This window comes from Callionymus lyra, chromosome 6 (assembly GCF_982586985.1).
Source record: "Callionymus lyra chromosome 6, fCalLyr1.hap1.1, whole genome shotgun sequence".
In the NCBI taxonomy this organism is placed as follows: domain Eukaryota; kingdom Metazoa; phylum Chordata; class Actinopteri; order Syngnathiformes; family Callionymidae; genus Callionymus; species Callionymus lyra.
The window spans coordinates 35288312-35314098 of NC_141823.1; the positions used below are offsets into that span (position 1 = coordinate 35288312).

A 25787-nucleotide genomic window follows, 5' to 3' on the forward strand; every position below is an offset into this window, starting at 1 on the left:
CTAGGTGCAACATGTTGTACAACTGCAACAATAACTGGAAAAAATAATAATTGTGGAGCTGCAGGAACTTAGAAAACTACAACCTTTTGCATTTTGATAAACTTCCACTTATCAGAGCCTGAAGATAATCCTGGCGAGTAAAATCTTGTTTGGTTAAGAAAAAATAATAATAAGATTTTCTCTCTTGCATCAGCTCTGCTTCTCTTAGTATGTGTTTAGTGACAGGTGCATTAGCCATGAAATAATGAAAGCCCCTGTTAACTTCACTTTTACACTTCTGTTTGGCTCAATCTGTTTGTAACATTGAAGTGTTATAAAATACGGCTCATATATTTATTTGAGACGTGTTTACGGCAACCTTATTCAAATTGTGTATTTGTACATTTGTACAGGTGGAACGTGTAGTTTTACGATATGGACAGGCATTGAATAATGTTTCAAGTTATGGCCATGTCTCATGGTGATAAATGTTCTAACAAAACCTTGGAGTCAAGAAGTCTACAAGTCTCATCCACCTTAAATAAGAATTAACAGATGGGGCTGAAGAAATGTGTGGTTATGCAAGAAGCAATTGCTGACCAATATCTTCCTTGGATAAAACTAGATGATCATGGAGTGTATGTGTGTGTATGGATCTATGTACAAAAGTGCTGGATTGCCTAAAGAAAGTCATCAAAAAGAATGAAAATAATGGGGGAGAGTTTTGTGCAAACAGACACCTACTGATGACTTCAAGAGCTATTTAAGAGACACTTAAATCAACACATTAGTTCCTCTTTTTTTGTAGTTTAGTCTGAAGTGGCCAGAAGAGCTGATTTCAGTGTTGTTAATCAAAATACAAGAGATCATGTGGCTGATGTTGCTGCAACATGCATGCAAACACAAATGCATGCAAACACACACCTACACACACACACACACACACACACACACACACACACACACACACACACACACACACACACACACACACACACACACACACACACACACCATATACAGGGTGAAGCAAGAGTACAACCCATTGGGAATACTTAAGCAAGGTGTGGTCATCTTCATAAAGTCGTACAGAAGTTGAAAAATCATTCACTAAATATTGAAATTCAAAAGGGACGAATACCACTTGCTGTTGAACACACATCTCTCTCCCTCTCACACACACAGGGAATTATTCATTGATTCATTAACCACTTTGGTTCATCCATCTCTCAGCCATGAAGGACGGCTGCTAGAAGGACAAAGTGAGAGCCGAAATAAAGTGCAGGCACCAGACTAATGTGGTTTCAATGCACAGCAGGAAAATTACAAGGAGATAAAGAGAGAATTGACAAAGCACACTGGAGGTGCATCAAGACCATAAATAAGTTATCTAAATAGCGACTCAAGTATGTGATCACATGAATGAGACAGAATTGGGAGAGTCACATTTAGACATAGAGTTTTTTATCCACACAACAACATGTTTTAGCAAAGGTAAATAATAAATACATGCATTTTTTATTATCCTGATGATAATGTTTGATTAACTTTTTTTTTTCTATATCAACATATATTTAAATTCTTCAAATATGTAATCATTGTACTCATTTAAAGGTCTTCCCATCTGGTCTGGGTCTCATCTATAGTACCATTTCTGTTAAGCCACCAAAAGAAGAAAAGGGTCCACTACTATCAGGCACTTTGGTTTCCTCCCAATGACCACTATTGTAGTGTGGTCTTCGCTACACCACTTATGATCCAAACACAATGTACAACTTCAATTTGTAACATAAAGCAGCCCATCTTCATTTCCACTTGGATTAAATTATGTTCCTATTCTGAATTGTCGTGTTCCGATGAAAATGTGCTGGGAGGATGCCTACTCACGACCGCCGTTGATTAAATAACTTTGTATTGAAATTAATAATACAGGGAATGGTGTCTATAAATAACACATATAAATGCTACAAATACAGAAGAATCCTCCTATGTGTTAATATTCACACTATATCACAGTGTGTGATTTATAAAACAATCAAATCTTACTAATCATGAAGCGATTAATATAATGTTAAAGTTGTTAACAACTGTAACAAATCACTATCGAGAAGCGCATCTACATCTTTTGTTCTTTTTCTTAGCTTTTTGCCGTGCAAACCTTGTGATCTTCAGCAGAGACGAATTGTTTAAAATCAGTGAGTCATCCTCTGACATTTTACCAACTTTCTAAACAAATCCTGAAGGTTTTCTGGAGAATTTGGTCGGTGTAGGGGCCGCTCTGTATGAGACATTGAGGAGACGCAGACGGGGCAAATGCGCTGGAGTTCTGGCGAAGTTATGTCAGTGTGGGCTCCGGACTACGCTCCCATCTATCCACCTGGCGAATGTGCGCTCTCTGCCTAATTAAATTGACAAACTGCTCCTTCTCCATGGAAAAAACTCGGATTTTTAAACTCTGGTGCCCTGGGCTCTCCTGAAACATGGTTCAGTGACGCGATCCCAGACACTGCTCTCCATCTGGCCGGCTTTTCGCTCATGCGCATAGGCCGCGACATGGAGCGGTCAGGGAAATCAAGGGGCGGAAGAGTGTGTTTCTACATTAACGAGGGTTGGTGCACATCTGTCACAGTTCTGTCACAACACTACAGTTCGAACCTGGATTCACTCATCATGAAATGTAAGCCGTTTTATTCGCCCGTGTAGTTTTTCGTCTTTCATAATGGCTGCTGTTTACATCCCCCCCGCAAGCCAACGTGAATGACACACTGCAGACTCTTATGTGGCAAATACTTGGCGTGGAAAGAAAACACCCGGAATCGTTCTTTATCATCAGAGACTTAACAGAGCGTAACCCATTAACCCATGAACTGCCAAAGTTTAAACAACATGTCAGCTGTCTCACCAAAGACAAAAACACACTGGACCACTGCTACACCAAAATTAAAGGAGCAAACCATGCTGTCCCAAGAGCAGCTTTAGGACATTCACTACCTGGTCCCCCTCATCCTGTCCTACAGGCAGAAGCTTAAAACAGCCAAACCTGTAGAGAAAACAGTAAAGCAGTAGCCAAGCAAAGCAGGAACTTCAAGAATGCTTTGCCTGCACTGACTGGAGTGTTTTAAGCTGCCAATGACAACTTGGACCACGTGACAGATGCTGTGAAGGCTTATATCAACTTCTGCGAGGATATGTGTGTACCAACCAAGACCCACAGAACATACAATAACAACATGCCTTGGTTCACAACCAAGCTGCGCCAGCTCGACAGGATTAGTAAGTAAGTAGTATTTGTATAGCACTTTTGTAGAACAGGGTCACAAAGCACTTAAACAATCAATACAATACCCAATGAAGAGATGCTTAAAAGGTCAGGACAACACCGAGAAAAACACAGGAGTCTCAGAGAATCAAAAAAAAGCATAGCGCGAATACAAGTGTCTTTAGATGTTTCTTGAAGGAGTCAGTAGACTCCATCAAACGCAGAGTTAGAGGAAGATTGTTCCAAAGCTTAGTAGCAACAGCCTCGAAGGATTTCTCTCCTCTGGTCCTAAACCGTGTGTGCGGAACCATCAGGAGATTCTGATCCACAGACCTAAGAGCCCAAAATGGGGTGTACGGCTGGATCAGATCAGTGATGTAAGGTGGTGCCTGACCATGAATAGCTCTGAAGATAAGAACCAGAATTTTAAAATTGATCCTGAAAGAAACTAGCAGCCAGTGAAGAGATTTAAGGATCGGAGAAATGTGAGTTCTTCTACTAGAGCGGGTCAGGGTTCTGTATCAACTGCAGGCGAGACAGCTTCTTCTTGTTATGACATGAAAACAAACTGTTGCAATAGTCCAGACGAGAAGACAGAAACACATGGATTACAAGCTCCAGATCATGCTGTGACAATAATTTCCTAAATTTCGAGATTTTTCTCTGTTGAAGGAAAACGTTTCTTGTTTTTTTTTGCAGGATTAAACTGGAGACATGTGTATGTCAAATACAACACCCAGGTTTGACAGACTGAGCTAAGTCACCAAGGTACTGACTCAACCCTTGAATCTTATCATCAGGAGCAATAACCACAGTTTTTGTTTTGTCCACATTTAGCTGCAAAGTGTTTTCACTCAGCCATTGTTTTATTTCTAGCAAAAAATTAACTAAGCTGTTCAGCCTCTGGGGCTCAGTTGGATCAAATGGGCAGTAGAGCTGGATGTAATCGGAAAAAATGTGGTAAGAAACATCAGGAAATCTCTGAATGATTTTACCCAGTGGAATCAAGTACAGCAAAGACCCAGAACAGAACCTTGAGGGACTCAACACAACAGATCCTCCGATTCAGACCTCATTTGATTGGCATATACACTAAAACTACGCCCAGAAAGGTGTGACGAGAACCACTGTAACACAGACCCAGACAGTCCCACTTCATCCCTCAGTCTTCTCAACAGGATCTGGTGATCAACTTTGTCAAAGGCTGAGGACAGATCCAGGAGAACCAGAACAGTGTATTTACCCGGGTCAGCCGACATCATGATGTCACTAATGCATTGGGAAAAACCCCTGTGTGTGAGGGAGAGGTTTACCATTTTGGTAACCCAGGGGCCAATTACATCAAATACTTTGAAAAAGAGCCTTCAAGGAAGGACGTCTAATGAGCAAGAAGAGGGTTTCATCTTGCTCACCAGTGCCGAAATATCAGTCAGAGATACAGCACTGAAGAAGGACCGCAAGGAGAAGACAGGCTCAGTAACAGCAGGGGTTCAACACAAAGGGGGAGAGATTTTCTCTTTGATCAATTTAATTTTGTCAATGAAAAATCTCGACAAAGCATTGCTGTCAGCTTCACAGAAGACAGGCGTGATTTAAGGAGCAGGAGACACGAGAGAATTGATCATGTCAAACATGATCAAAACACTTTTCTTATTTGCTGTAACCTGTTTCCTGATGTAATCAGATCTGGCAGTTTCCACCATCTCATTGTATGAAGACATCGGATCCCTGAGGTGAAGTCTTACCTTAAGTTTAGTGGACTTCCAGAGATGCTCATTCTTTCGAAATAACTCTCTTCAGACTCAGGAGATCTTCATTAGTCCAAGGGCACCGTTTTTTCCTGAATTGTCAAGTTCGATTTAACAGGTGCCACTTGATCCAGTATATCAACACAATGATTAGTGAAACAGTGAATGAAATTATCCACGTCAAGGGCCAAACATAGCAGAAAGACTCTCTGCAGTATCGGCTGAGATAACAAGCCTCTGAGACCTAACCTTTAAGGGCTAAGGTTCAGGGATGAAGTCAGGGTTAAATAAGAAAAGAGAATTATCACTCAGATGGTCATCATGTACAGACACAATAGTGATGTCCAGGCCAAGAGCAAAAAGTGATTATAAAATGTGGCCTCTTTAAAAGTGACTTTCCATGAAGGACTTGTCGAACCGACCAAGTGAAAAAAAAGTGAATTCCTGTGTCTGAATCACTTTGCAAGAACAACACAATCAATATAAACAGTAGCAACACCTCACCCACGACCAGAAAGGCGAGGCTTCCCCAAGACAGCACTCCCTACTGGACAGAGTTTGTTTAGATGAATAAACTCTTCCTCTCTTTGACAAGTCTCAGACAGACACAATAAATAGAACCTTTCTCTTCTGAAAAGATCGTTCAGGAAAATAGATTTATTTGTAATGGAGCGAGCATTTAAAAGTTCGACGTGCAGAGCTGATGAGTCCAGAGTCATTAGAGTCATACAGCTGTCACTCACGTTCAACTTTGTTGTAAAAGCCAAGTTAAAAAGAGGAAATAAAAATATCTGACCACCACTCTTTGAGGTCCGGGCAGACGGCAGCACTGACGTTTCGTCACACTCTATAATGAGGGGAATGTTGATCAAACATTAAGCACTTCCGATGACGTTGGAGAAATCGCCATACACCTGAGAGAATCATCTGATATTTCCGTGTTGATGAGAAGCGGAGGAGGAAACAGACTCGCCGGACAGTTGGTAACCGAGTGTCTGATGCTGAAAAGAGCATCGTGATCGTAGATCCGTGATGAATGAGATATATATTGAGATATATGGAATAAGTAGTCGTGAAAACGACTGTTTTGGCAAAAATAGTAGGAGCCCACTTTTCAGAGGCTTACTGGAAGCGGAAGTGATTAAGAATGAGGCTTTCAGGAGCGGGGACCGGGACCAATACAAGCAGGCCAGGAAGACACTGAACAGAGAGATCAGAACAACCAAAAGGTGCTACTCTGAGAAGTTGGAGAACAAATTTGCATCCAACAACCCTGCTTCTGTGAGGAAAGGCCTCAGAGACCTGACCAACTTCAGGAGGCCAACGAAGAAATGGCCAACGACTTTAACACCTTCTAATGGTTTGAAAAGAACCATGACTAGACTGTTTCATAGAAAGAAGACCAGGAAAGCGGAGTGTCACCCTCCTGCCTCAAAACCTGTGCTTCTGAGCTGGCTCCAGTCTTCACCAGGATCTTCAACAGCTCCCGGGAGAAGTGTGAAGTCCCCTCCATCTTTAAACGCTCCACAGTCAACCCGGTTCCCAAGAAACCCTCCATCACTTTACTTAATGACTACAGACCAGTGGCCCTTACGTTTGTGGTCATGAAGTCCTTTGAGAGACTTGTGTTGAATAACCTGAGGACAGCAACAGGACTCCTGCTGAACCCCCTGCAGTAGGCCTAGGTCAGATGATGTCAACTTCGCACTGCACCACGTTCTGCAGCACCTAGACAGCCCAGGGAACTATGCCAGGATCCTGTTTGTGGACTTTAGCTTGGCATTCAACACCATTATACCCGGCATCCTCTCCAAGCTTGACCGTGACCGGATCCATCTGTCAGTGGATCGCCAGCTTCCTGATAGGCAGGAGCCAGCAGGTGAGACTCAGAGGTATCCTCCACCACACTGACAATCAGCACCGGGGCCCCACAGGGATGCGTCCTGTCACCACTGCTCTTCTCCCTCTACACTAACGACTGCACCTCTGAACAGGTTGCTTTCAAACTCCTGAAGTTTGCAGACGACACAACCGTCATCAGCCTGATCCAGGACAGTGATGAGTCTGTTTATCGTCTTGAAGTCGAGCGGCTGGTTCCGTGGTCTACAAATGACCTTGCGACCTCAGGTGATGAAAAACTATGCAAACATTTGTCCACATAGAATGACTGTTCTATGGCTTGCATGATATCTTCGTTGTCTGCCACAAAGTCCCTGACATCCTTCTGTAATGCAAACATTGCGCAACATGGGCTGCATGTCGTACCGAAGAGCAGTAATTGCATTTGATAGATATCTGGTCAAGCATCTTTGTCTGAGTTTATCCATGCAAACTTCAACAATAGCTTGTCTTCATCAAGGAGAACTTGGTGGGAAATGGCTTGTATGTTTCCACTGAATGCAATAATGTGCTGGCGGAAAAAAAAGATGGGCTACAGGCTTCAGTCCGGAGGGCAGACACCCTCTCTATGTTTAAAAACAATCTTATAATCTTACTTTTCGTTGAAGCATATAATAAGGACTGACTTGGGCTCAGCCTGATTAACCCCCTTTTTGTTTTCTTAAGCTACTATAGGCTTAGATTGCTGGAGGAGTTTTAGACACCGAGCTTTGTATATTCTTCCTGTGCAGTTTAAACCCACACTTTTTATTTCTCTCCCGGAGCCCCAGGACTCCACCTCCAGAGCTGCTGCTAATCCAGGACCTCTACCACATATCGGATCCAGAGTTCTCCCCAGCACCTCCATACTCCCATACTCTCCTCTTTTCTCTCACTGTATACTCCCTAACTCTTCTCTCCATCCATCTGTCTCCCCCCCATTCTTCCTCCCAGCCGGTCACAGCAGGAGGCCATCAACAATGGGTCTGGTTCTGCTCGAGGTTTCTGCCTTCTAAAAGGAAGTTTTTCCTCGCCAACGCCACACTGTGTTTTACTAATTATTGAGTTGCTGGGATCTGTTTTTCCTTTCTTCACTATAGTCTTACATTAACTGTAAAGTGTCTTGAGATAACTTTGTTGTGATAAGTTGAAATAAAATTAAATTGAATTGAATTGAATCCAACACTTACAACCTGCAGCCCAGGCATTTTACAAAAGTAACCAGTGATTGGTCTGAGCGGGCTTGACCTCAAGGAAATTGTTAAGTTACATGAGCTGATGTTATTTTTATTTTTTTAAGAGTTCATTGTAGATAGTTTTTACTTCTATCTAAAACAAACAACAGATTATATGGATTATATTTATTTTAAGTCTCTGGTATAACACCAAATTTCTGTTTTACTGCTGTGGACAGCCTGTTTGTAATCATGGGCTACAGTATATACCTATGAACAGGCATCAGAGGGAACTTGTAGAACCACATGCATGCACATCGTGCCCAGAAGACACTAGTGTCCTGAGGAAGACAATTGTCTGGAAAATTGTTGAATGTTTGTTATTGTTGTCGTTTTGTGATCCCATGTCATAGCCCTCGGCTGTCCACCTTATCTGTGATATGTTATTAATTATGTCAGTAAAGATTTCAGCTGACCCTCTTATCCTGTTCTGTATAAGATCCTTATCCCAGAATATATTTGACACGTCCTCTTATGTTTGTTCTGTTATTTTTCTTCACTTTATCTGTATCATCCGTTTTTCTGCCACAGCTTAAACTTTAAATTGATTGTTCATTGATTTTAAATATTCCTCAAGTTAGTCAAATGTATGTAAACTCTGCTACTTACACCAAAAAAACACTGTTTTTGGTGTCTTTGAAATATCCTTTAATGGATTAAGTTTTTGCTTTGCACTCCACTTTGAGTCTGTATTTCCGTTTTGTGCTTAAAGTCCTCAAGTATTTACTTTACAAGACATTACTTGTTTATATATATAGCATTTTAAACCATGGACCTCAGGTGAAATTATCATTTAAAATCAAGCTGCCAGCAGAGGAACACAGGTAATGACATCGTTTCCATGATGTTCGGGGGGGCAAGAACATCTCAAAAGGCAAATAAATGTTCTTTTGATTTAACTGTACATGTATTGTACATGTACATGTACTGTACAAGTGTACTTGTTTAAGTAAATAATTTACAATTTAGGTAGCACAGCCATAAGCTTTATTTAATATTATCATTAATGAAGTAATTTACAAACTAATCTTTTTTATAGATAACATTTTAGAACGAAACAGATGATCTGTATGTGTGTCAAATGACTGTTAAATATCAAATGAAAAAAAAAAACTGAATCGGCAATTAGGCGATGATTCATTGAACAGGTGTGAAATAATTGGTCTCAACACCTACGTGGAAAGGATTATGTCTATCAATTGATACAAGAGGACATTTATTTAACAGAAATCAACATTTCTATCTTCAAACGAGGAAGAACATTCCACATTTTCTCCTTTCTGTGTGAACCAGAGTTGAGAATGTGTCTTGGCTAATTCTTGTATCAGATTTCTTGTCAACATGCTTAAAATAATGTTTTTTGAATGTATTAAACATTATCTTTATTTGAATTCAGTATAGAGCACCATTTGTGCATGCTCGGTGTGTGCTGTTGGATTTGACTTGTGATTCAAAGTCAGATATTACACCAAAAAAATCCATCAGAGAGTGCAGAAATCCACCGACACCAAATGAGTAAAACATGGAGCTGGTATTAAAGCTTTCTTAAGTTACAAAGAGTGAAGAAAGTCAGATCCTCTGTGTTGGTAAAAAAAAAAAGGAACTGCCTATCATCAGCGAGCCCCAACCATGTGGTTAAAAATTTTAAACATGGAATCCAAATTATGAAAAAGGTAAAATACTCCTCTGAATCAGGATCAAATCAGTACAAGTCCTTAATCTCCTTATATAAAAAAAAAAAATCCCGAAAAAAACACTGAAGAACTACTTAAAGCCAAATCTCGGATACAATCTCTCTTTACTTCCCATCGAGTCTCTTTCTGTTTTATTACCATCTTTACCTCCAAAACGTCAGATGACGGACTCCACAGATCAGACTATTAATTGGTGTCCTTATTTATGTTAATGCATGCTAATCTACACTCTCATCGACTCTCGATGGGCTCGTTATCTTGATCGTTTAGTACATTCACGAAAAGATTCAGTCTTGGTGACCCATAAGGTTGCCAGTTAAATTCCCAATGAACTGGGCCTCAGGGCTTCAGTGAGTCTATTTAACCCAGTGTGAACCAGCATTAACACCTACTACTAAACTAGGTTGTGCGTGAAATGCTTGGCAATGATTTATGCAGTCAAGTTGATGCAAAATAAGAATAAAAGGAATGAATTTGAAGCAGGAATAAGCTATGCAATATTAGTAAAATAACTTACTTTTCAAAGTAAAATGATAAACTAACAGCCTCTACAGGTTGTGTTAGTGTACTTGTAACCTCAAGTTGCTCCGCAAAAATGTGTTAAGTTGACCAAACCATATTATGAAATTGATTTACTTTATATGCTGAGGTGAATAGTAACTAATATATCTGTTCTGTACTTAAGTAAATGCAATTACAAATGTGTGGACTTCCTAATAAACATGACATAACCTATTTTCCTAAAAATGGCTTCCTCCATAAAATAAAGGTTTTGTGTAATGGCAGGCAAAAATAAAAATAGCATCTGGGAATCTCGTAGTGTTTGAGAGGGATCATTAAGTTGTTCAATATTATAAAAACAACCCTATAATTCAGGCAAGTTTCTTTCTGAATAGCATGAAACCGGTGGTCATGATCACCAGGGTTCATCACTGTAGATGTGAAACATGTTTAATAACAATAATAATTCATTTTATTTATAAGGCGCTTTTCAGAACACACAAGGACACCATGCAAACAGATTATAAAAAAAAACCAGTTTAAATAACAACAGTAAGACAGATGTTTTAAAGATAAGAAATATATAAAAAAAAGTTTCTTAAAGTGAACCATAAAACAAGTGTTTACAATAAATAAGCAAGTTTAAAAAGCTGAGTTGTAAGGTGAGTTTAAAAACAGTCTGAGTTGTGATATTGCAAATGTCCAGTGGGAGGGAGTTTCAGAGGGGAGATCGACTAAAGGCTCTAAACCCCATGGTGACCAAACGAGCAGGTGGGATGGTAAAGTTGATGATAGAAGAGGATCTGAGTGTCCGGTGGGGAGTGTTTATGTGGAGGAGATCAGTCAGGTAGGGAGGGGCAAGGTTGCTGAAGGCTTTGAAAGTCAGGAGGATTTTGAAGTTAATAAGGTAGTGAAGTTGTTGGCGTGATGTGATGTGATTGTTAGAGGGGTTCTTGGTGATTATCTGGGCAGCAGCATTTTATACCAGTTGAAGTTTGCGCAGGGATTTGAGGGGGAGTCCAGAGAGAAGTGAGTTGTAATAGTCCAGGCGGGATGTGAGCAGGGACTGGACCAGGATAGCAGTGCTGGAGGGGCTGAGGGAAGGACGGAGACGTTTAATGTTTTGAAGATGGAAGTAGGCTGACCGGGTGATGTTGTTGATATGAGCTTGGAAAGGAAGGATGCTATCGAGGATGACGCCTACGTTTTTCACCTGAGGGGAGGGAGAGATGGAGGCGTTGTTGAAGTTGAGGGTGGGGCTCTTTGCTTTTTCGAGGGTGGATTTTGAGCCGACTATAAATATTTCAGTTTTGCTATTGTTGAGTTTGAGAAAGTTTGAGGAGAACCAGGAATGTATTTCTTGCAGGCAGTCACAGAGGAAGCTGGGTGGGAGGGTGGAGTTGGGTTTGGATGAAAGGTACAATTGGGTATCATCTGCATAGCAGTGGAAAGTGCTGTTGAAAAATGTGACCAAGGGGGAGGAGGTGGATAGTAAACAGAATGGGACCCAGGACAGAACCTTGAGCAACACCGGTGGAAATGGGGGAAAGATCGGAGGAAAATGTTTTAACTGAATGAATTGGGAACGTCCAAAGGGATGCTGGTCTCTTATCCATTCCTTTTCTTCACGACCTCACCTCAACAGAGGTCGTTGCTGGTTTTGAGAAGGGCCGTTTCGTTGCTGTGGAGGGGAAGCGAGCCTGACAGTCTCTCTCTGTTCATAGAGATTATTGCTGGAAAGGTGGGAGTGGATTTGGGATGCAACTATTTTGTCTAGGACTGTAGAGAAAAACCGGAGGTTGGAAATGGGACGGAGGTTATTGAAGTTGTTGGGGTCCCAGTCTGGTTTCTTGAGGATAGGTGTGATTGCAGCAGTCTTGAGTGAAGGTGGCACTGAACCAGAGGAGAGAGAGGAGTGGATGATGGCAGTCATGAGAGTTAAAAGGGATGGGAGACGGGCTTTAATGAGATGGGTGGGGAGGGAGTTGAGGTGACAGGTAGAAGCTTTGGATTTGATAATTATTTAGTTTATTGTTGGAGCAGAGGGGAGGTGGAAACTAGAGAAAGGCTTATGGAAAGCCAAGTGAGGATTTATTTCATATCCTTGATATCACATGGCAAAAACACACACTAGTTCACTAGTTGGTCCCAACAACTCTGACATGTTAACTAGTTAAGCCTAAATTATGTCCAAAAGTAACTATGTAGTTTTACATGACTAGTTCACTAGTGAATATTAAAAAGACATACTAGTAAACTAGTGAAGATCAAAATGCCTACTAGTGAACTAGTTTTTTTGCTAGTGAACTAGCTGACCCCAACATGTTAACTCCAGCTAAAAATGGGCTTACTGGTAAACTAGTGAACTAGTAATGGATAAACGGTCTACATACCTACTAGAACTGTTCTTACTGTAGTCGTGGTCTGACTGTACTAGTTAACTAGTGAGGTCCAAAATGTTAGCTAGTTAACAAGTGAATGCTTTAGTTAACTAGTTCACATGTTGTACTGTGTAATGTTCACAAGTTCACTAGTCAAAAAAATAAAACGATCTTACTAGTTAACTAGTGAATCATACATGCTTACTACTAAGCATGTTGTAATGAAACTGAGAGGAAGGCAGGAGATGGGTGTGGAATATTCATCTATGGTGGCCCAAGCTATTGGTTGTAATTGGATTGACTCCCACCAATTTAAATTTAACCCTTAAAACCCAGCGTGAAAGAAAAATGATATCCGAGTATTTCAAAGCTTGGTTTTGACCCGAATTATGACAAAACCCTCTGAAACCAATACAAAAAAAGGAGGTATTTTAGAACCGCCATCATATGTGTCTACTTGACTCAAGAGCGAACCAGAGCCCAGCACCGTGGTGCGTTAAGGACTCACAATAAATAGAACAAATCACGACCTTTAACGCTCCAGCAAGGGACGCTTAATACTCATCATGATTCCATATATAAGGCAACTAGTGGTAGTCGGAGTTAGAATGTGAAGTTAGAATTTTGCTAAAAACCCTAACAATAGCGATGAAGAAATTATAAAGAAATATTATTTGCCCGTTTAACACACTGACGCATCTCTGACAGGTTGGGGAGGCACAATACGCCTGCGGGGTCTGGAGCAGACAGGTGTACAGACACATCAACTGGCTGGAGTTGAAAGCAATTGAAAAATGTCTTGCTTCACCTCTCTCCCCAACTGTCACAGTCCAATGTCCTTGTGCTATCAGACAGCTCTACTGCCGTGGCACACGTGAATCACCAGGGTGGAGTCGGATCCCCAGCCCTTCTGAGTGTGGCATAGAAGACTTGGCTGTGGGCAGACCGTCACCTGCTGACTCCAGACTGTCAAGGGGTGCTGTCCAGAACAAATGTGGTCTGTCTGAGTCAGTGGCTACCGGGATGTGGGCTTGGTTCGGTCACCCGGCGGCGGACCTTTTCATCAACAAGGAGAACTTCAAATGTCTACTTAGGTTCCTCTCAGGGCCTCTGATTGCCCCCCACTAGGCTTAGACACTTTGGCCCACTCGAGTTGGCCGGCCGGCTACTGTTCGCCTTCCCTCCTCCACAACTCGTCCTCCCCTTGGTTCGAAGCTGGAGAGTCTTAGGTTTTTAGTGGTGGCGCTGTATCCCGGTCAGGGGTGACTCTGACGGCACCCCCGGTGCTGGGTCTGCCTCTCAATGTGTGGCTCTTGCACAGGACGAGCTGAGCAGGACTCTGGAGTCCCACTGGACATTTTGTTTTTTTGAGGTCTCGCTCCTTTTGGTGCTTACATCCACAAAGAGAGCGAGCAGGCTTTGTGCTCTCTCCATTATTCTGGCTGACAACACAGTTGCTGGAAGTTTGATATCATGTGATGTCACCAGGCGCTGTTGTGTCCTTCCTGGGGCTCATGACAGCAGCTCACACGGCGGTGCGGCTGGACTTGCTGCAAATGAGTGACATTTTGTCTTTTAAGGTTTCACTCTTTCTGGTTCTGACATCCACGAAGAGAGCGAGTGAGCTTTGTGCTCTCCCCATTAGCCATGGATACACCTTGCTACACAGTGAGAGTCAACGACCCTAGCAGAATGTCACACCAATTTACTTGGAACTGATAAACTAATTCCTAGAACTTTACACAGTCCAGTTGACTACTAGGATAACCATGACTTAGATAAATGAGAACATATACAGACTATTTAATAAATGATCAGTAAACTATTATTTGAATAGTTTTTAATCACTTGTTAAGTATCTAATAACAGTGTATATTTCGTATAACTGCTCTATTGAACGTTGACAGAAAATAATAAACTGTTTTTGGTCAAACCTTGAAAATTGTCACTGCGCGTGTCATCAAACCCGGGAGTCTCCACTTCCAAGGGACTCATTTTTTAAACAAAGCGGGCGTGATAACAGTTGGTTGGGGGAGGAGTGATGACTCATTTCCAAAGATTGCAGACGGGGGAGAAATTTACAAAATAATACATTGAAAAAAAGTATCATCATCGTGATAGTTAGTGCATCTTGGAGAGAAATACAAAAACATTTGAAACATGTTTGTTGTCAGTTTAAATTCCATTCTTTCTTCTCCACAAGATAAACTGTTTTGAGTTACTAAGAATATGCGACAAGTGGCTGCTGGCTCTGAAAACACACTACACTGATTTCCCCTTTTCCAAAATACACCCACATTTGTATGTTCTGATAGTGTGCAATTACACCACTGACAACAATAGCAAGCATTTTAAAACACAATCGAGACATCCCTCATGAGGCCAAGATCACCGTAGGGCAATTAAACGTGGGCCTGCTGACTCACTCACAGCAGGAGAGAGATGAAGCTCTTTAATTACCTTGCTGGCGCTCTGATCCTGAAAACCATGTACCAGGTGTAAATATGAGCTTTGCTTTGTAGGTTTACAATCCCACCACTTTCCTGATCAGCAACCTCCTATGCTGGATTCTGGTATGTTTTTTAAAGACTGCAGCTGTTTTGGCATTGTTCAGTTTTCAAGTTGAACTCTATGTGGGCCACGATTCACAAACATCAATACACAAATGAAAGTAAAAAATGCATTCAAAAAAGGACACACACTTTTTTGCACTGCACCTCACAGTAAGGCAGGTTTTGATTCCAATCGTCAAAAGTGTTGGAAAGTCTTTTTTTTGGAGTCCTCATGTTACTTTAACCTTCCCAGAGTCCACAAACTAAAGCTCTTGAATCTACGAAAGTCTTAAGGGGTTGTGATGGACTGAAGTAGATGAGTTAATTGACACGAGATGGTTGAATCTTGATGTTGAATACCATCTGGATCTATTAATCATTTTGAAGATAGATAATTCTAAATAATTCAGAAGAAGTTACATTGTGAGCTGTAGTTCTTGCCTCTCTACTTTGTGTCTTGCGAGTTATGGAACACTACACCCACCATTGCTATCAAAAACTATATTTGAAATGCTTAGAAAGACATTTAGCTATAGATAAAATGCTAGGCAATAATCGTTGGTGATTCTCATGTCACTATAGATGAAGAACACCCGAGACGCTAGGATGACATAGTAGAGCAGTAGAGCTGATGATTTTGAGAAAATATATAAAAGGGGTGGCGGTGGAAGCTTTAAAAAGAGTTGGGTTTAGTGTGTTAATAGGTTGGTGAGTAAATTCTACATCAAGTAAACTACATGGAATAATTATAGATGAATACATTTTTTAGTAAAATTGTACTCGTGATGAAGTATTTGCGAATTTTTTTTCCGAAAATAATATAAAAATGTGTTCAAGGGCGTGTGTCTGCTGTTTTGCTCAAAACGACAGTAGTGCATATCTTAAGCTAACAAGATACCGGTACCTGTATCCTTCTTTCGCACTTGTTTCAAACTCAGCCGGCAAGACCATATTAAGTAGCATGGTTGGCTTAACATCAAAGTAGAAAATGATTTAAGTTTACAATGTGAAGATATCGACTAAGCCAAACTAAGTAATAATTCCAATTAGAGTAAAAAAGACATTTATAGTAAATGAATCGATGATGTAAGTGTTGCGTGAAAGAGGACAAACACAGAGATAATTAGGAAAGATGAAGACTCCGATGCTCTTCTATTCTAATATATAGAATATATACATTTTGTTCGCCATGGTTTGTTTGACACCCATCTTCTATGGGCTCTGTATAAATTAGCATTGTTGTGTTTGTTTGTTTCATGCAGAATTTGATCATTTTTTTCAATTAACGTTCTTAATCTAATTGCTATGCTGCAACCACAGTGTATTTTAGAGTATTAATCAGTTAACCGTAGCAGAAATGATGGCAGTATACGAACAATAATCTTCAATGTGGAACAGCAGTCTTCTTGCTCGCCTATTATTGTTCTTAGCAAAGGTAATTTAGGGATTTGGGTACATTTTAAAAGGAAAAATGGTGAGCCATTGTGGCAAAAACGAGCATGTGCGCACACAAACAGCACCCAGAAAGCTTTTATTTTATTGACCAGTGTCTCATATTTTAAGACCAAGAAAAAAGTGTGTCAGCAATACAAAACAAAGAATAAGTCCCTGCTCCTCTGAGAGTGGAATTATGAAAGATGTATTCATTTCTATTCTCAGGAATCACACCTGCAGTATAAACACAGACATTTAATTCAACACTGGCCCACTTTTTTTTAGCCTGAACACAAATGCCACATTCTAAGGATTTTTCGCTTTCACTAATGCTCCTTTCCATGATAAAGATGCTCTTTATATCTATTCGAGTTCCCACTGAGGCCTGTCTCGCCCTTGAGGGTCCATGCACACATACAAACACACACACATGGAGGATTTCCCTTTATCAGCTTTAGCAGAGATTGTCATGGAGTCATGCAAAGTTTCAACTTCAGCCATCCAAATCAGATTAACACATAGCCTGCTCCGTTTGATACAGTGAACAGGGACCCGCACACACACACGGCGTCCATTCTGGACACTTCATGCATTCATGCATGGTCGCAAAGACTAGAGTGCTTTAATTTTCAAAAAGACACAATTGCTGATACACCAGACATGCGTCAACGGCATAGTTTATGTGCATCTCATGTCAGCTACCAAACCACAGTTTTTAAGCCAATATGTGGTGGTAGCCACAGGTAGCCTAGGAAATGCAGTCATCTGGTTTAGTCAGTCTCCAATCAAGAGGTGGAGTTCACATGGGCTTTTAAAACTGATCTTTTTTTGTTAGATTGTTACAGAGCCACCAACATGACATGGTTTAATGTAATTCCTGTAATAATGTAATTCCTTTATTTAATTAATGGCAGTTTGCACCCTCTACATCACTAGCCTGTATAGTGCATGGCTAGGCTCCAGATCCAATAACCTGGGTTTGATCCCTGACTTGGTATTGTCATTTTTAGTGGGTTTTTTTTTTTTTGTGGCCATTTATTTATTTTGGTATGAGCCACAATAAAATACATTATTATGAGGAATAACTAAAGCATGAGGAATAGGCTAACTCTAGTTTATTATTTTTGTTTAGACATTATTTATTTTCTCACATAATTAACAGCAGAAAAGAGGTCAGTGCTGTATAAATATTCAGATACACGCTGGGGATTTAGAGGGCGTAAACTGCCATTGATAAATCAATAGCATTTTTTCGTGGCCATAATGTTCGTGTGATTTTTTTTTACTATGTCATGTGTCCATGTGTTGTTTTGAGATTGCACATTTTGCACATTTTAAATTGGAAAACGTATTGTGTCATGTAAAACATGTAAAACATGTACACCACAAACATTGTGTAGCCTCTGGAATGATGATTATGGCCCGATAAGGTTTGAGCTATCTGGTGTCAGCTCTCTCCTCCCTTCTCCTGGCCCTGTCACAATAAAACTACAAGCAGAAGAAATACAAATATATTTTAAGAACTCTACTATTAACACATTGTTTTTTATGTTTTTCCTTAAACTTCAGTAAATTCTTTTGATCTCTGCTTATGGAAAGTTAGTTTTTCTCTCTCTCTTTTTGCATCGTGTCTGACAGATTTGATCTTTATAAGGTGATTCTTGTTTATTCATAGGTAGGATTTAAGTTAATCAATTATAGCAACAAGCCTCACTTTACAAGTGATTGACATTGATGACTTAATAGGCATAACAAATTGTTAGGCACATATTGTGTACCCCCAATTTTTTATTTTTTTTTAACAAAGTATTTTTATTGATTTTTTCAAAGGATAACAAAATTGGAGATGCAAAGCACAATATAAACACTGGACAAGTTCAGCATGTTCAGACATATTCAGCCTTGCAAATAAAAAATAGATACAGACAAAACATATATCCAAAAGAAAGTAGAAAATAAAATAAAATACAATAATAATAATAACAAAGCAATAAAATTACAAGACCCAAACAGTAAAAAACAAATAACATGAAATAAATAAAATAAAATTTACAAAACAAAACCCACTTATAAAACCAGTACCGCCCACCCTCTCTCAGGCCAACAGTCCACACTACGCTGTAACACAGTCAAAAGAACATTGGAGCTCTACAAAGTCTGTGAATCATGAGCTGGTCAGGCTTCACACGACAACGCACATAAACACAGAGGAAAGAGAAGAGCAGAAACAGAAACAGACACACAGCCATGTTGTTCATCGACAGGTCGAAAAAAGGTCCTGAAGTATTCAAAGAGACTTTAAGGAGTGAAAGAATGAAATGAAAGGTCCCCAGACATTATTGAACTTTGTTTTTGAAAAGACTGACATACGATTTTTTTCAATACTCAAACATGACATCACATCATTCAACCATTGAGACATGGTTGGGGGGCAGCATCTTTCCATCTCACCAGGATAGCACGGCGAGCAAGAAGGAGAGTAAAGGAGAAAGTCCTACTCGTGGCTGAGTTAAGATTTTCACAATCTTCACCAGTGGTACCAAAGAGAGCTAAGAGAGGGTTAGGCTCAATGTTCCTCTTTGTCACTGTAGATAAAGTTTGAAACACACTCCTCCAAAATACCTCCAGATGTGGGCATGACCAGAACATGTGGATGAGAGTGCCCTCTGCCCCTCCACACCTGTTACACAGTGGGCTTAAGCTTGGATAAATTTGGGAGAGCCTGGCTTTGGACATGTGGACTCTATGCACAACCTTAAACTGTAACAGGCAATGACGAGCGCAGAAGGACGTCTTATTGACAAGCAACAGAATGTTCCTCCATTTTTCGTCGGGTAGAGAGATGTTTAGGTCTTGTTCCCAGGCATGCTTAATTTTTTCAATTGGAGCCTGTCTCGTGGCCAACAGTTTGTCATAAAATGACAGATGTAAGGTGTTTAGATGAGGGTTGAAGGTCCAATACCTCATCCATCAAATTAATTTCCGGTTTACTTGGAAAGTTTGGAATTGCTGATTTCAGAAAATGTCTAATTTGGAAGTATCGAAAGAGATGTGATTTGGGAAGGTTATATTTTTTAGATAGTTGCTCAAAGGTGCTGAAAGTGTTGTCGATGAAAAGATTCTTGAATTTATGAAGGCCCTTTCTATTCCATTCTTGATAAGCCTTATCCAAGATGGAGGGCTGAAAGTTATGATTATTTGTAATTGTGCCAGATAGGGAAAAGCTGTGTAATTGAAAGAATTTCTTGAATTGACGCCATATTCTTACCATGTGACAGACGGTTGTATTGTCAGATATTTTGCTCGGAGGGAACGGGAGAGTTGATGTCAGTAAGGCGGGTAAGGAAATATCTTTGGCAGAGTTTATCTCCATTTGAACCCACATGGGGCAATTCGTTTTGTACCTATAGTGTAATAGATATGTTATACAACGAAGATTAGCAGCCCAATAGTAGAACAGAAAATTTGGTAACCCCATACCCCCATTATGTTTGGATTTCTGAAGGTGGACTTTGCCTATTCTTGGTGGTTTACCCTTCCATATGTATGATGAGATGACCGAATCTAACATGTTAAAGAAGTGTTTTGGTATAAATACTGGCAAGGCTTGGAAAAGATTAAGGAACTTGGGGAGAATATTCATTTTTATTGAGTTTATTCTGCCAATCAGGGATGTAGATAAGGGGGACCAGTGCGCGAATTGTTGTTTTACCTGATTTAATAGTTTCATTATGTTCTGTTAAAAAAGGTGCTTATGTTTCCTTGTGATTTTTACGCCGAGATATGTAAAATAATTGTTGACTATTTTGAAGGGGAGATTGCATGTGATATTTTGCTCTCCGTTAATAGGGAGAAGTTCACTTTTGTGCAAGTTGAGTTTGTAACCTGAAAAGCTTCCGCACTGGGTTAGAAGTGACAGCAATGAGGGTATGGACGAGTTCAAGTCTGATAGGTAAAGCAGAAGGTCATCTGCGTAAAGGGATAGCTTGTGTTCGACGCCATTCCTACTTATACCTGTGATATTACTGCAGCTACGCAAAGCTATAGCTAGTGGTTCTATTGCCAAATCAAATAACAAGGGGCTTAAAGGGCAGCCTTGTCTAGTTCCTCGTTTGAGATTGAAGGGTTTAGATCTCTGTGTGTTGGTTAGAATTGAGGCGGTGGGACTTGTATAAAGTAATTTGATCCAGGAAATAATACAGGGAGTGCAGAATTATTAGGCAAATGAGTATTTTGACCACATCATGCTCTTTATGCATGTTGTCTTACTCCAAGTTGTATAGGCTCGAAAGCCTACTCCCAATTACGCATATCAGGTGATGTGCATCTCTGTAATGAGAAGGGGTGTGGTCTAATGACATCAACACCCTATATCAGTGTGTGTGCATAATTATTAGGCAACTTCCTTTCCTTTGGCAAAATGGGTCAGAAGAGGGACTTGACAGGCTCCGAAAAGTCAAAAATAGTGAGATATCTTGCAGAGGGATGCAGCACTCTTAGTGAGATATCTTGCAGAGGGATGCAGCACTCTTAAAATTGCCAAGCTTCTGAAGCGTGATCATCGAACAATCAAGCGTTTCATTCAAAATAGTCAACAGGGTCGCAAAAAGCGTGTGGAAAAATCAAGGCGCAAAATAACTGCCCATGAACTGAGAAAAGTCAAGCATGCAGCTGCCAAGATGCCACTTGCCACCAGTTTTGCCATATTTCAGAGCTGCAACATCACTGGAGTGCCAAAAAGCACAAGGTGTGCAATACTCAGAGACATGGCCAAGGTAAGAAAGGCTGAAAAACGACCACCACTGAACAAGACACACAAGCTGAAACGTCTAGACTGGGCCAAGAAATATCTCAAGACTGATTTTTCTAAGGTTTTATGGACTGATGAAATGAGAGTGAGTCTTGATGGGCCAGATGGATGGGCCCGTGGCTGGATCGGTAAAGGGCAGAGAGCTCCAGTCCGACTCAGACGCCAGCAAGGTGGAGGTGGGGTACTGGTATGGGCTGGTATCATCAAAGATGAGCTTGTGGGGCCTTTTCGGGTTGAGGATGGAGTCAAGCTCAACTCCCAGTCCTACTGCCAGTTTCTGGAAGACACCTTCTTCAAGCAGTGGTACAGGAAGAAGTCGGCATCCTTCAAGAAAAACATGATATTCATGCAGGACAATGCTCCATCATTGCTGGCAAGAAAGGGTCTAAAAGAAGAAAAACTCATGACATGGCCTCCTTGTTCACCTGATCTGAACCCCATAGAGAACCTGTGGTCCCTCATCAAATGTCAGATTTACAAGGAGGGAAAACAGTACACCTCTCTGAACCGTGTCTGGGAGGCTGTGGTTGCTGCTGCACGCAATGTTGATCGTGAACAGATCAAAACACTGACAGAATCCATGGATGGAAGGCTTTTGAGTGTCCTTGCAAAGAAAGGTGGCTATATTGGTCACTGATTTGTTTTTGAATGTCAGAAATGTATATTTGTGATTGTTGAACTGTTATATTGGTTTCCCTGGTGAAAATAAATAATTATAATGGGTATATATTTGTTTTTTGTTAAGTTGCCTAATAATTATGCACAGTAAAAGTCACCTGCACACACAGATATCTTCCTAAAATAGCTAAAACTAAAAAAGCCCTGCTCCAACTTCCAAAAATATTCACCTCTGATATTAATGAGTGTTTTGGGTTAATTAAGAGCATGGTTGTTGTTCAATAATAAAATTAATCCTAAAAAATACAACTTGCCTAATATTTCCGCACTCCCTGTAGTTGGACCAAATCCAAACCTTTCCAATATTTTGAATAGATACTGCCATTCCACACGGTCGAATGCCTTTTCTGCATCCAGGGAGAGAATACATTCAGTATCAGCGACAGAGGGGGAGTACAGTATGTTAAATAGTTTGCGTGTGTTAAAATAAGAGTGTCTGTTTTTGATAAACCCAGTTTGGTCTTCAGAAATGACCGTGGGGAGAATGTTTTCTAATCGTTGAGCCAAAATCTTTGCTAGAATTTTCGCATCAACATTTATCAAGGAGATTGGTCTGTACGATGAGCATTGCATTGGATCTTTGTCTTTTTTCGGGATAAGATTGATATACGCTTCATAATAAGAGGCCGGTAGTTTGTTGAGCTTAAAAGAGTCAGATAGTACCAAACTTAATTGTGGTGTATAAGTGAGGAGAATGTTTTATAAAATTCTACGGGGAATCCATCAGGACCTGGACTTTTTCCTGTTTGTAAAGAAGAGATGGCCGCTGTTATTTCACTATCAGTAATTGGTTTCTCTAATATCGTTCTGTCTTCATGTGATATGGTTGGAATATTGATCTTAGAGAGGAAATCATTAATTGAGTTGTCATCACTCGGATATTCAGATGTGTATAAATGTGAGTAGAATTTTCTGAATTCATCATTGATTTCAGTTGGGTTTAAGGTGACATCGTTAGATGTGCTAATTTTAGTGATATGTTGTCTCGCGCTGAACCCTCTTAGCTGACTAGCCAGTAATTTCCCAGTTCTGTCGCCATGTATGTATAACATACTTTTGTTTTTAAGAAGCTGCCTCTCAACTTAATGGGTTGTGTGAAGATCGTAATTTGTTTGGTATTCTACACGTTTTTTATATAATACAGGGTTTTTTGTTTGCGAGTACTGCAGATCCAATTCCTTTATCTTAGTGCTGAGCTCATGTCGCTCCCTTTGTGACGTCTTTCTCATATTCGCTGAGAAAGATATAATTTGTCCTCTCAGGTATGCTTTCAGGTATCCCAAATTATTAGGCTGGATGGTCCGGATGAGGAGTTAATCTCAAAGAATAGTTTTATGTGTTCCTGAATAAAGTTAGTAAAATTATCATCTGAGAGTAAGTTGGAGTTTAACCTCCAGTGGTTCCTTATTTGAGGGAGACATGGTAAAGTCATGCACAATACCACAGGTGCGTGGTCAGATATTATGATGGTTTCATAATCGCATGAAACGGCAAAGTGTGTCAATGTGTTGTCTACTAGGAAGTAATCGATCCTGGAATATGTGTGATGCACATGTGAGAAAAAATAATAGTCTTTTTTAGTAGGGTGCAAAAATCGCCACATATCGACTATTCCATACTTGGATAGAAAAGACTTGATGACTGAAGCAGACCTTCTCATGTTGACCGGGGTTTGAGAGGATCTGTCCAAGACAGGATCAAGCCATGTGTTGAGATCACCTCCGAGTATTATTGAGTATTTGTTCAGATCCGGCAGAGAAGAAAATAATTAAAAAAAAAAGCCTGCATCATCAGTGTTCGGAGCATATATGCTAGCTAACATAATATTGGTGTTATATATAATTTACCTGTGACAATAACGTAACGCCCGTTTCTGTCTGCTATTGTGTTATGATGTTCAAATTGGATGTTTTGATGGAGAAGAATTGAGACCCCTCGAGCCTTTCCCTGGAAAGTAGAATGAAAGTGCCGCCCCCTCCAGCCATTCATCAAACGCAGATTGTCACATTCTCTGATGTGTGTCTCTTGTAAAAAAAACACCGAACTATTCATTTGTTTGAAATATGTAAACACCTTTCTTCTTTTAACCGGGTGGTTTAAGCCTTTAACATTCCAGCTCAACATGCGTAAGGAGTTATCCATGATCCAAAATTGGAAGAGTAGGATGAGAATGAGTAATGTTAAATAAGCTCCAGATGTAAAAACAAGAATTTAAGATGACAGTTGACTGTTCGAAAAATACAAAAACACTAAGACTGTTGACCATGAGCCCTCCCTTTAAAATCCCACCCTGAAGAAAGCTGCAAAAAAAATAATAGCAGCAAGCTCTTCTTGAACGCACACATAACACCCCAAAAACCTTCCTCTAAAATACCTTCTAAATCCTCTGCTCCATTTCTTATTGATTGTCATGGAATGCACTTTTTTCAATAAGGTATATTGTTAGAACTTAGAACACAACATTGTTAATACCAAAAAAAAAAAAAAATACTCACAGAGTGATATCAAGTGGCTGAATGATGTCACTACACCAGCATTATATCTGTCTTTGTTGCGTGGCTGGAGTTCTGTCCACGTATTACTTTGCTTCATCCGCCGACCCGAACCGTTTCCTCTCACCTCCGGGAAGAGTGATGGAAAGTCGAGCCGGGAACCACAGCGACGGTCTTAGTCCATGGTTGTAAAGCTCGGCCATCACCTCCTTGTACTCCGTACGAAGGCTCAGGACTTCGGGAGTGTAGTCTTCCACCACTCGTATCTGTTGTCCGCGGTACTCCAATTTCCCCCTCCGGCGAGCCTCGCGGACCAGTAGCTCTTTCACCTGGTACCGGTGGAGGCGGACGATGAAGTGTCGAGGCTTCAGCGCGGTGGTCGGTTTCGCCGTAGAGACGCGGTGGGCTCGATCTATCTCCGGGGGAGCAGGTAGCACATCCGGCCCAAACACCTCGGACAGGAACTCTTTGAAGAACTCGGTGGGACTTCTCCCTTCGGTGATTTTGGCGAGGCCCAGGATCCGGATATTTTAGCGTCGGTTGCGGCCCTCAAGGTCGACAACTATAGCGGTTAGCTTGTTGTTAGACGTCCTCCAGGTCAGCGACACGTTGGCTTAAGTCCTCCGTTGCAAGTTCGAGTGACGAGAGCCGCTGGCCGTGGTCGTCCAGTGTAGACTGTATTTGGCCCAACTGTGACTCGAGCGTGTTGAAAGAGGCTTTGAATTCGGCTACAAGTGATTCCTTCAGCCTGTCCAGCATTTCGGCAATGGCGTCCATCGTCAAGTCATCTTTCTTCGAATGTTTGCCTTTTGAAGCCATTTCAATAAAAATATGTTACGCCAGTTGTTTGGTCTGGTTTTTGTCTTTTTTGTTGCGTTCAGAGGTTGGTAAAAGTGCAAAAGTGTTCAAAAAGTTGCGGAGCGAAAGTTTCTGCCGCTACTCCATGCGCCGCCAAACAGGAAGTCCCCCCCAAATTAATTTTTAAAGTAAATTTTTGCTGGAGCTGTTGCAGTACAATAGGTTAATTATTATGTTTTGACTTAATTTTGTCCAAAAATATGATATTACAATTGTTTTGGGACATTTTCAATAAAGTGTCACACAATTATAGTCAGTGTAGATTTTTTTCAAAATCACGTTTTAAAT

The 25787-nt window shown here is 40.6% G+C and overlaps 1 protein-coding gene and 1 long non-coding RNA gene across 2 annotated transcripts in view; one reads left to right on the forward strand and one right to left on the reverse strand.

Moving 5' to 3' along the window:
- Positions 1-25787, reverse strand: part of LOC148078931 (CUB and sushi domain-containing protein 1-like) — a 462769-nt gene that overhangs the window by 219250 nt on the left and 217732 nt on the right. The gene's annotated exons all lie outside the window — the stretch shown is intronic.
- On the forward strand, positions 21169-21808 carry LOC148078933 (uncharacterized). The gene is made up of 3 exons (XR_015711448.1): positions 21169-21488; positions 21613-21647; positions 21746-21808. It is a non-coding gene; the product is annotated as an uncharacterized LOC148078933 (long non-coding RNA).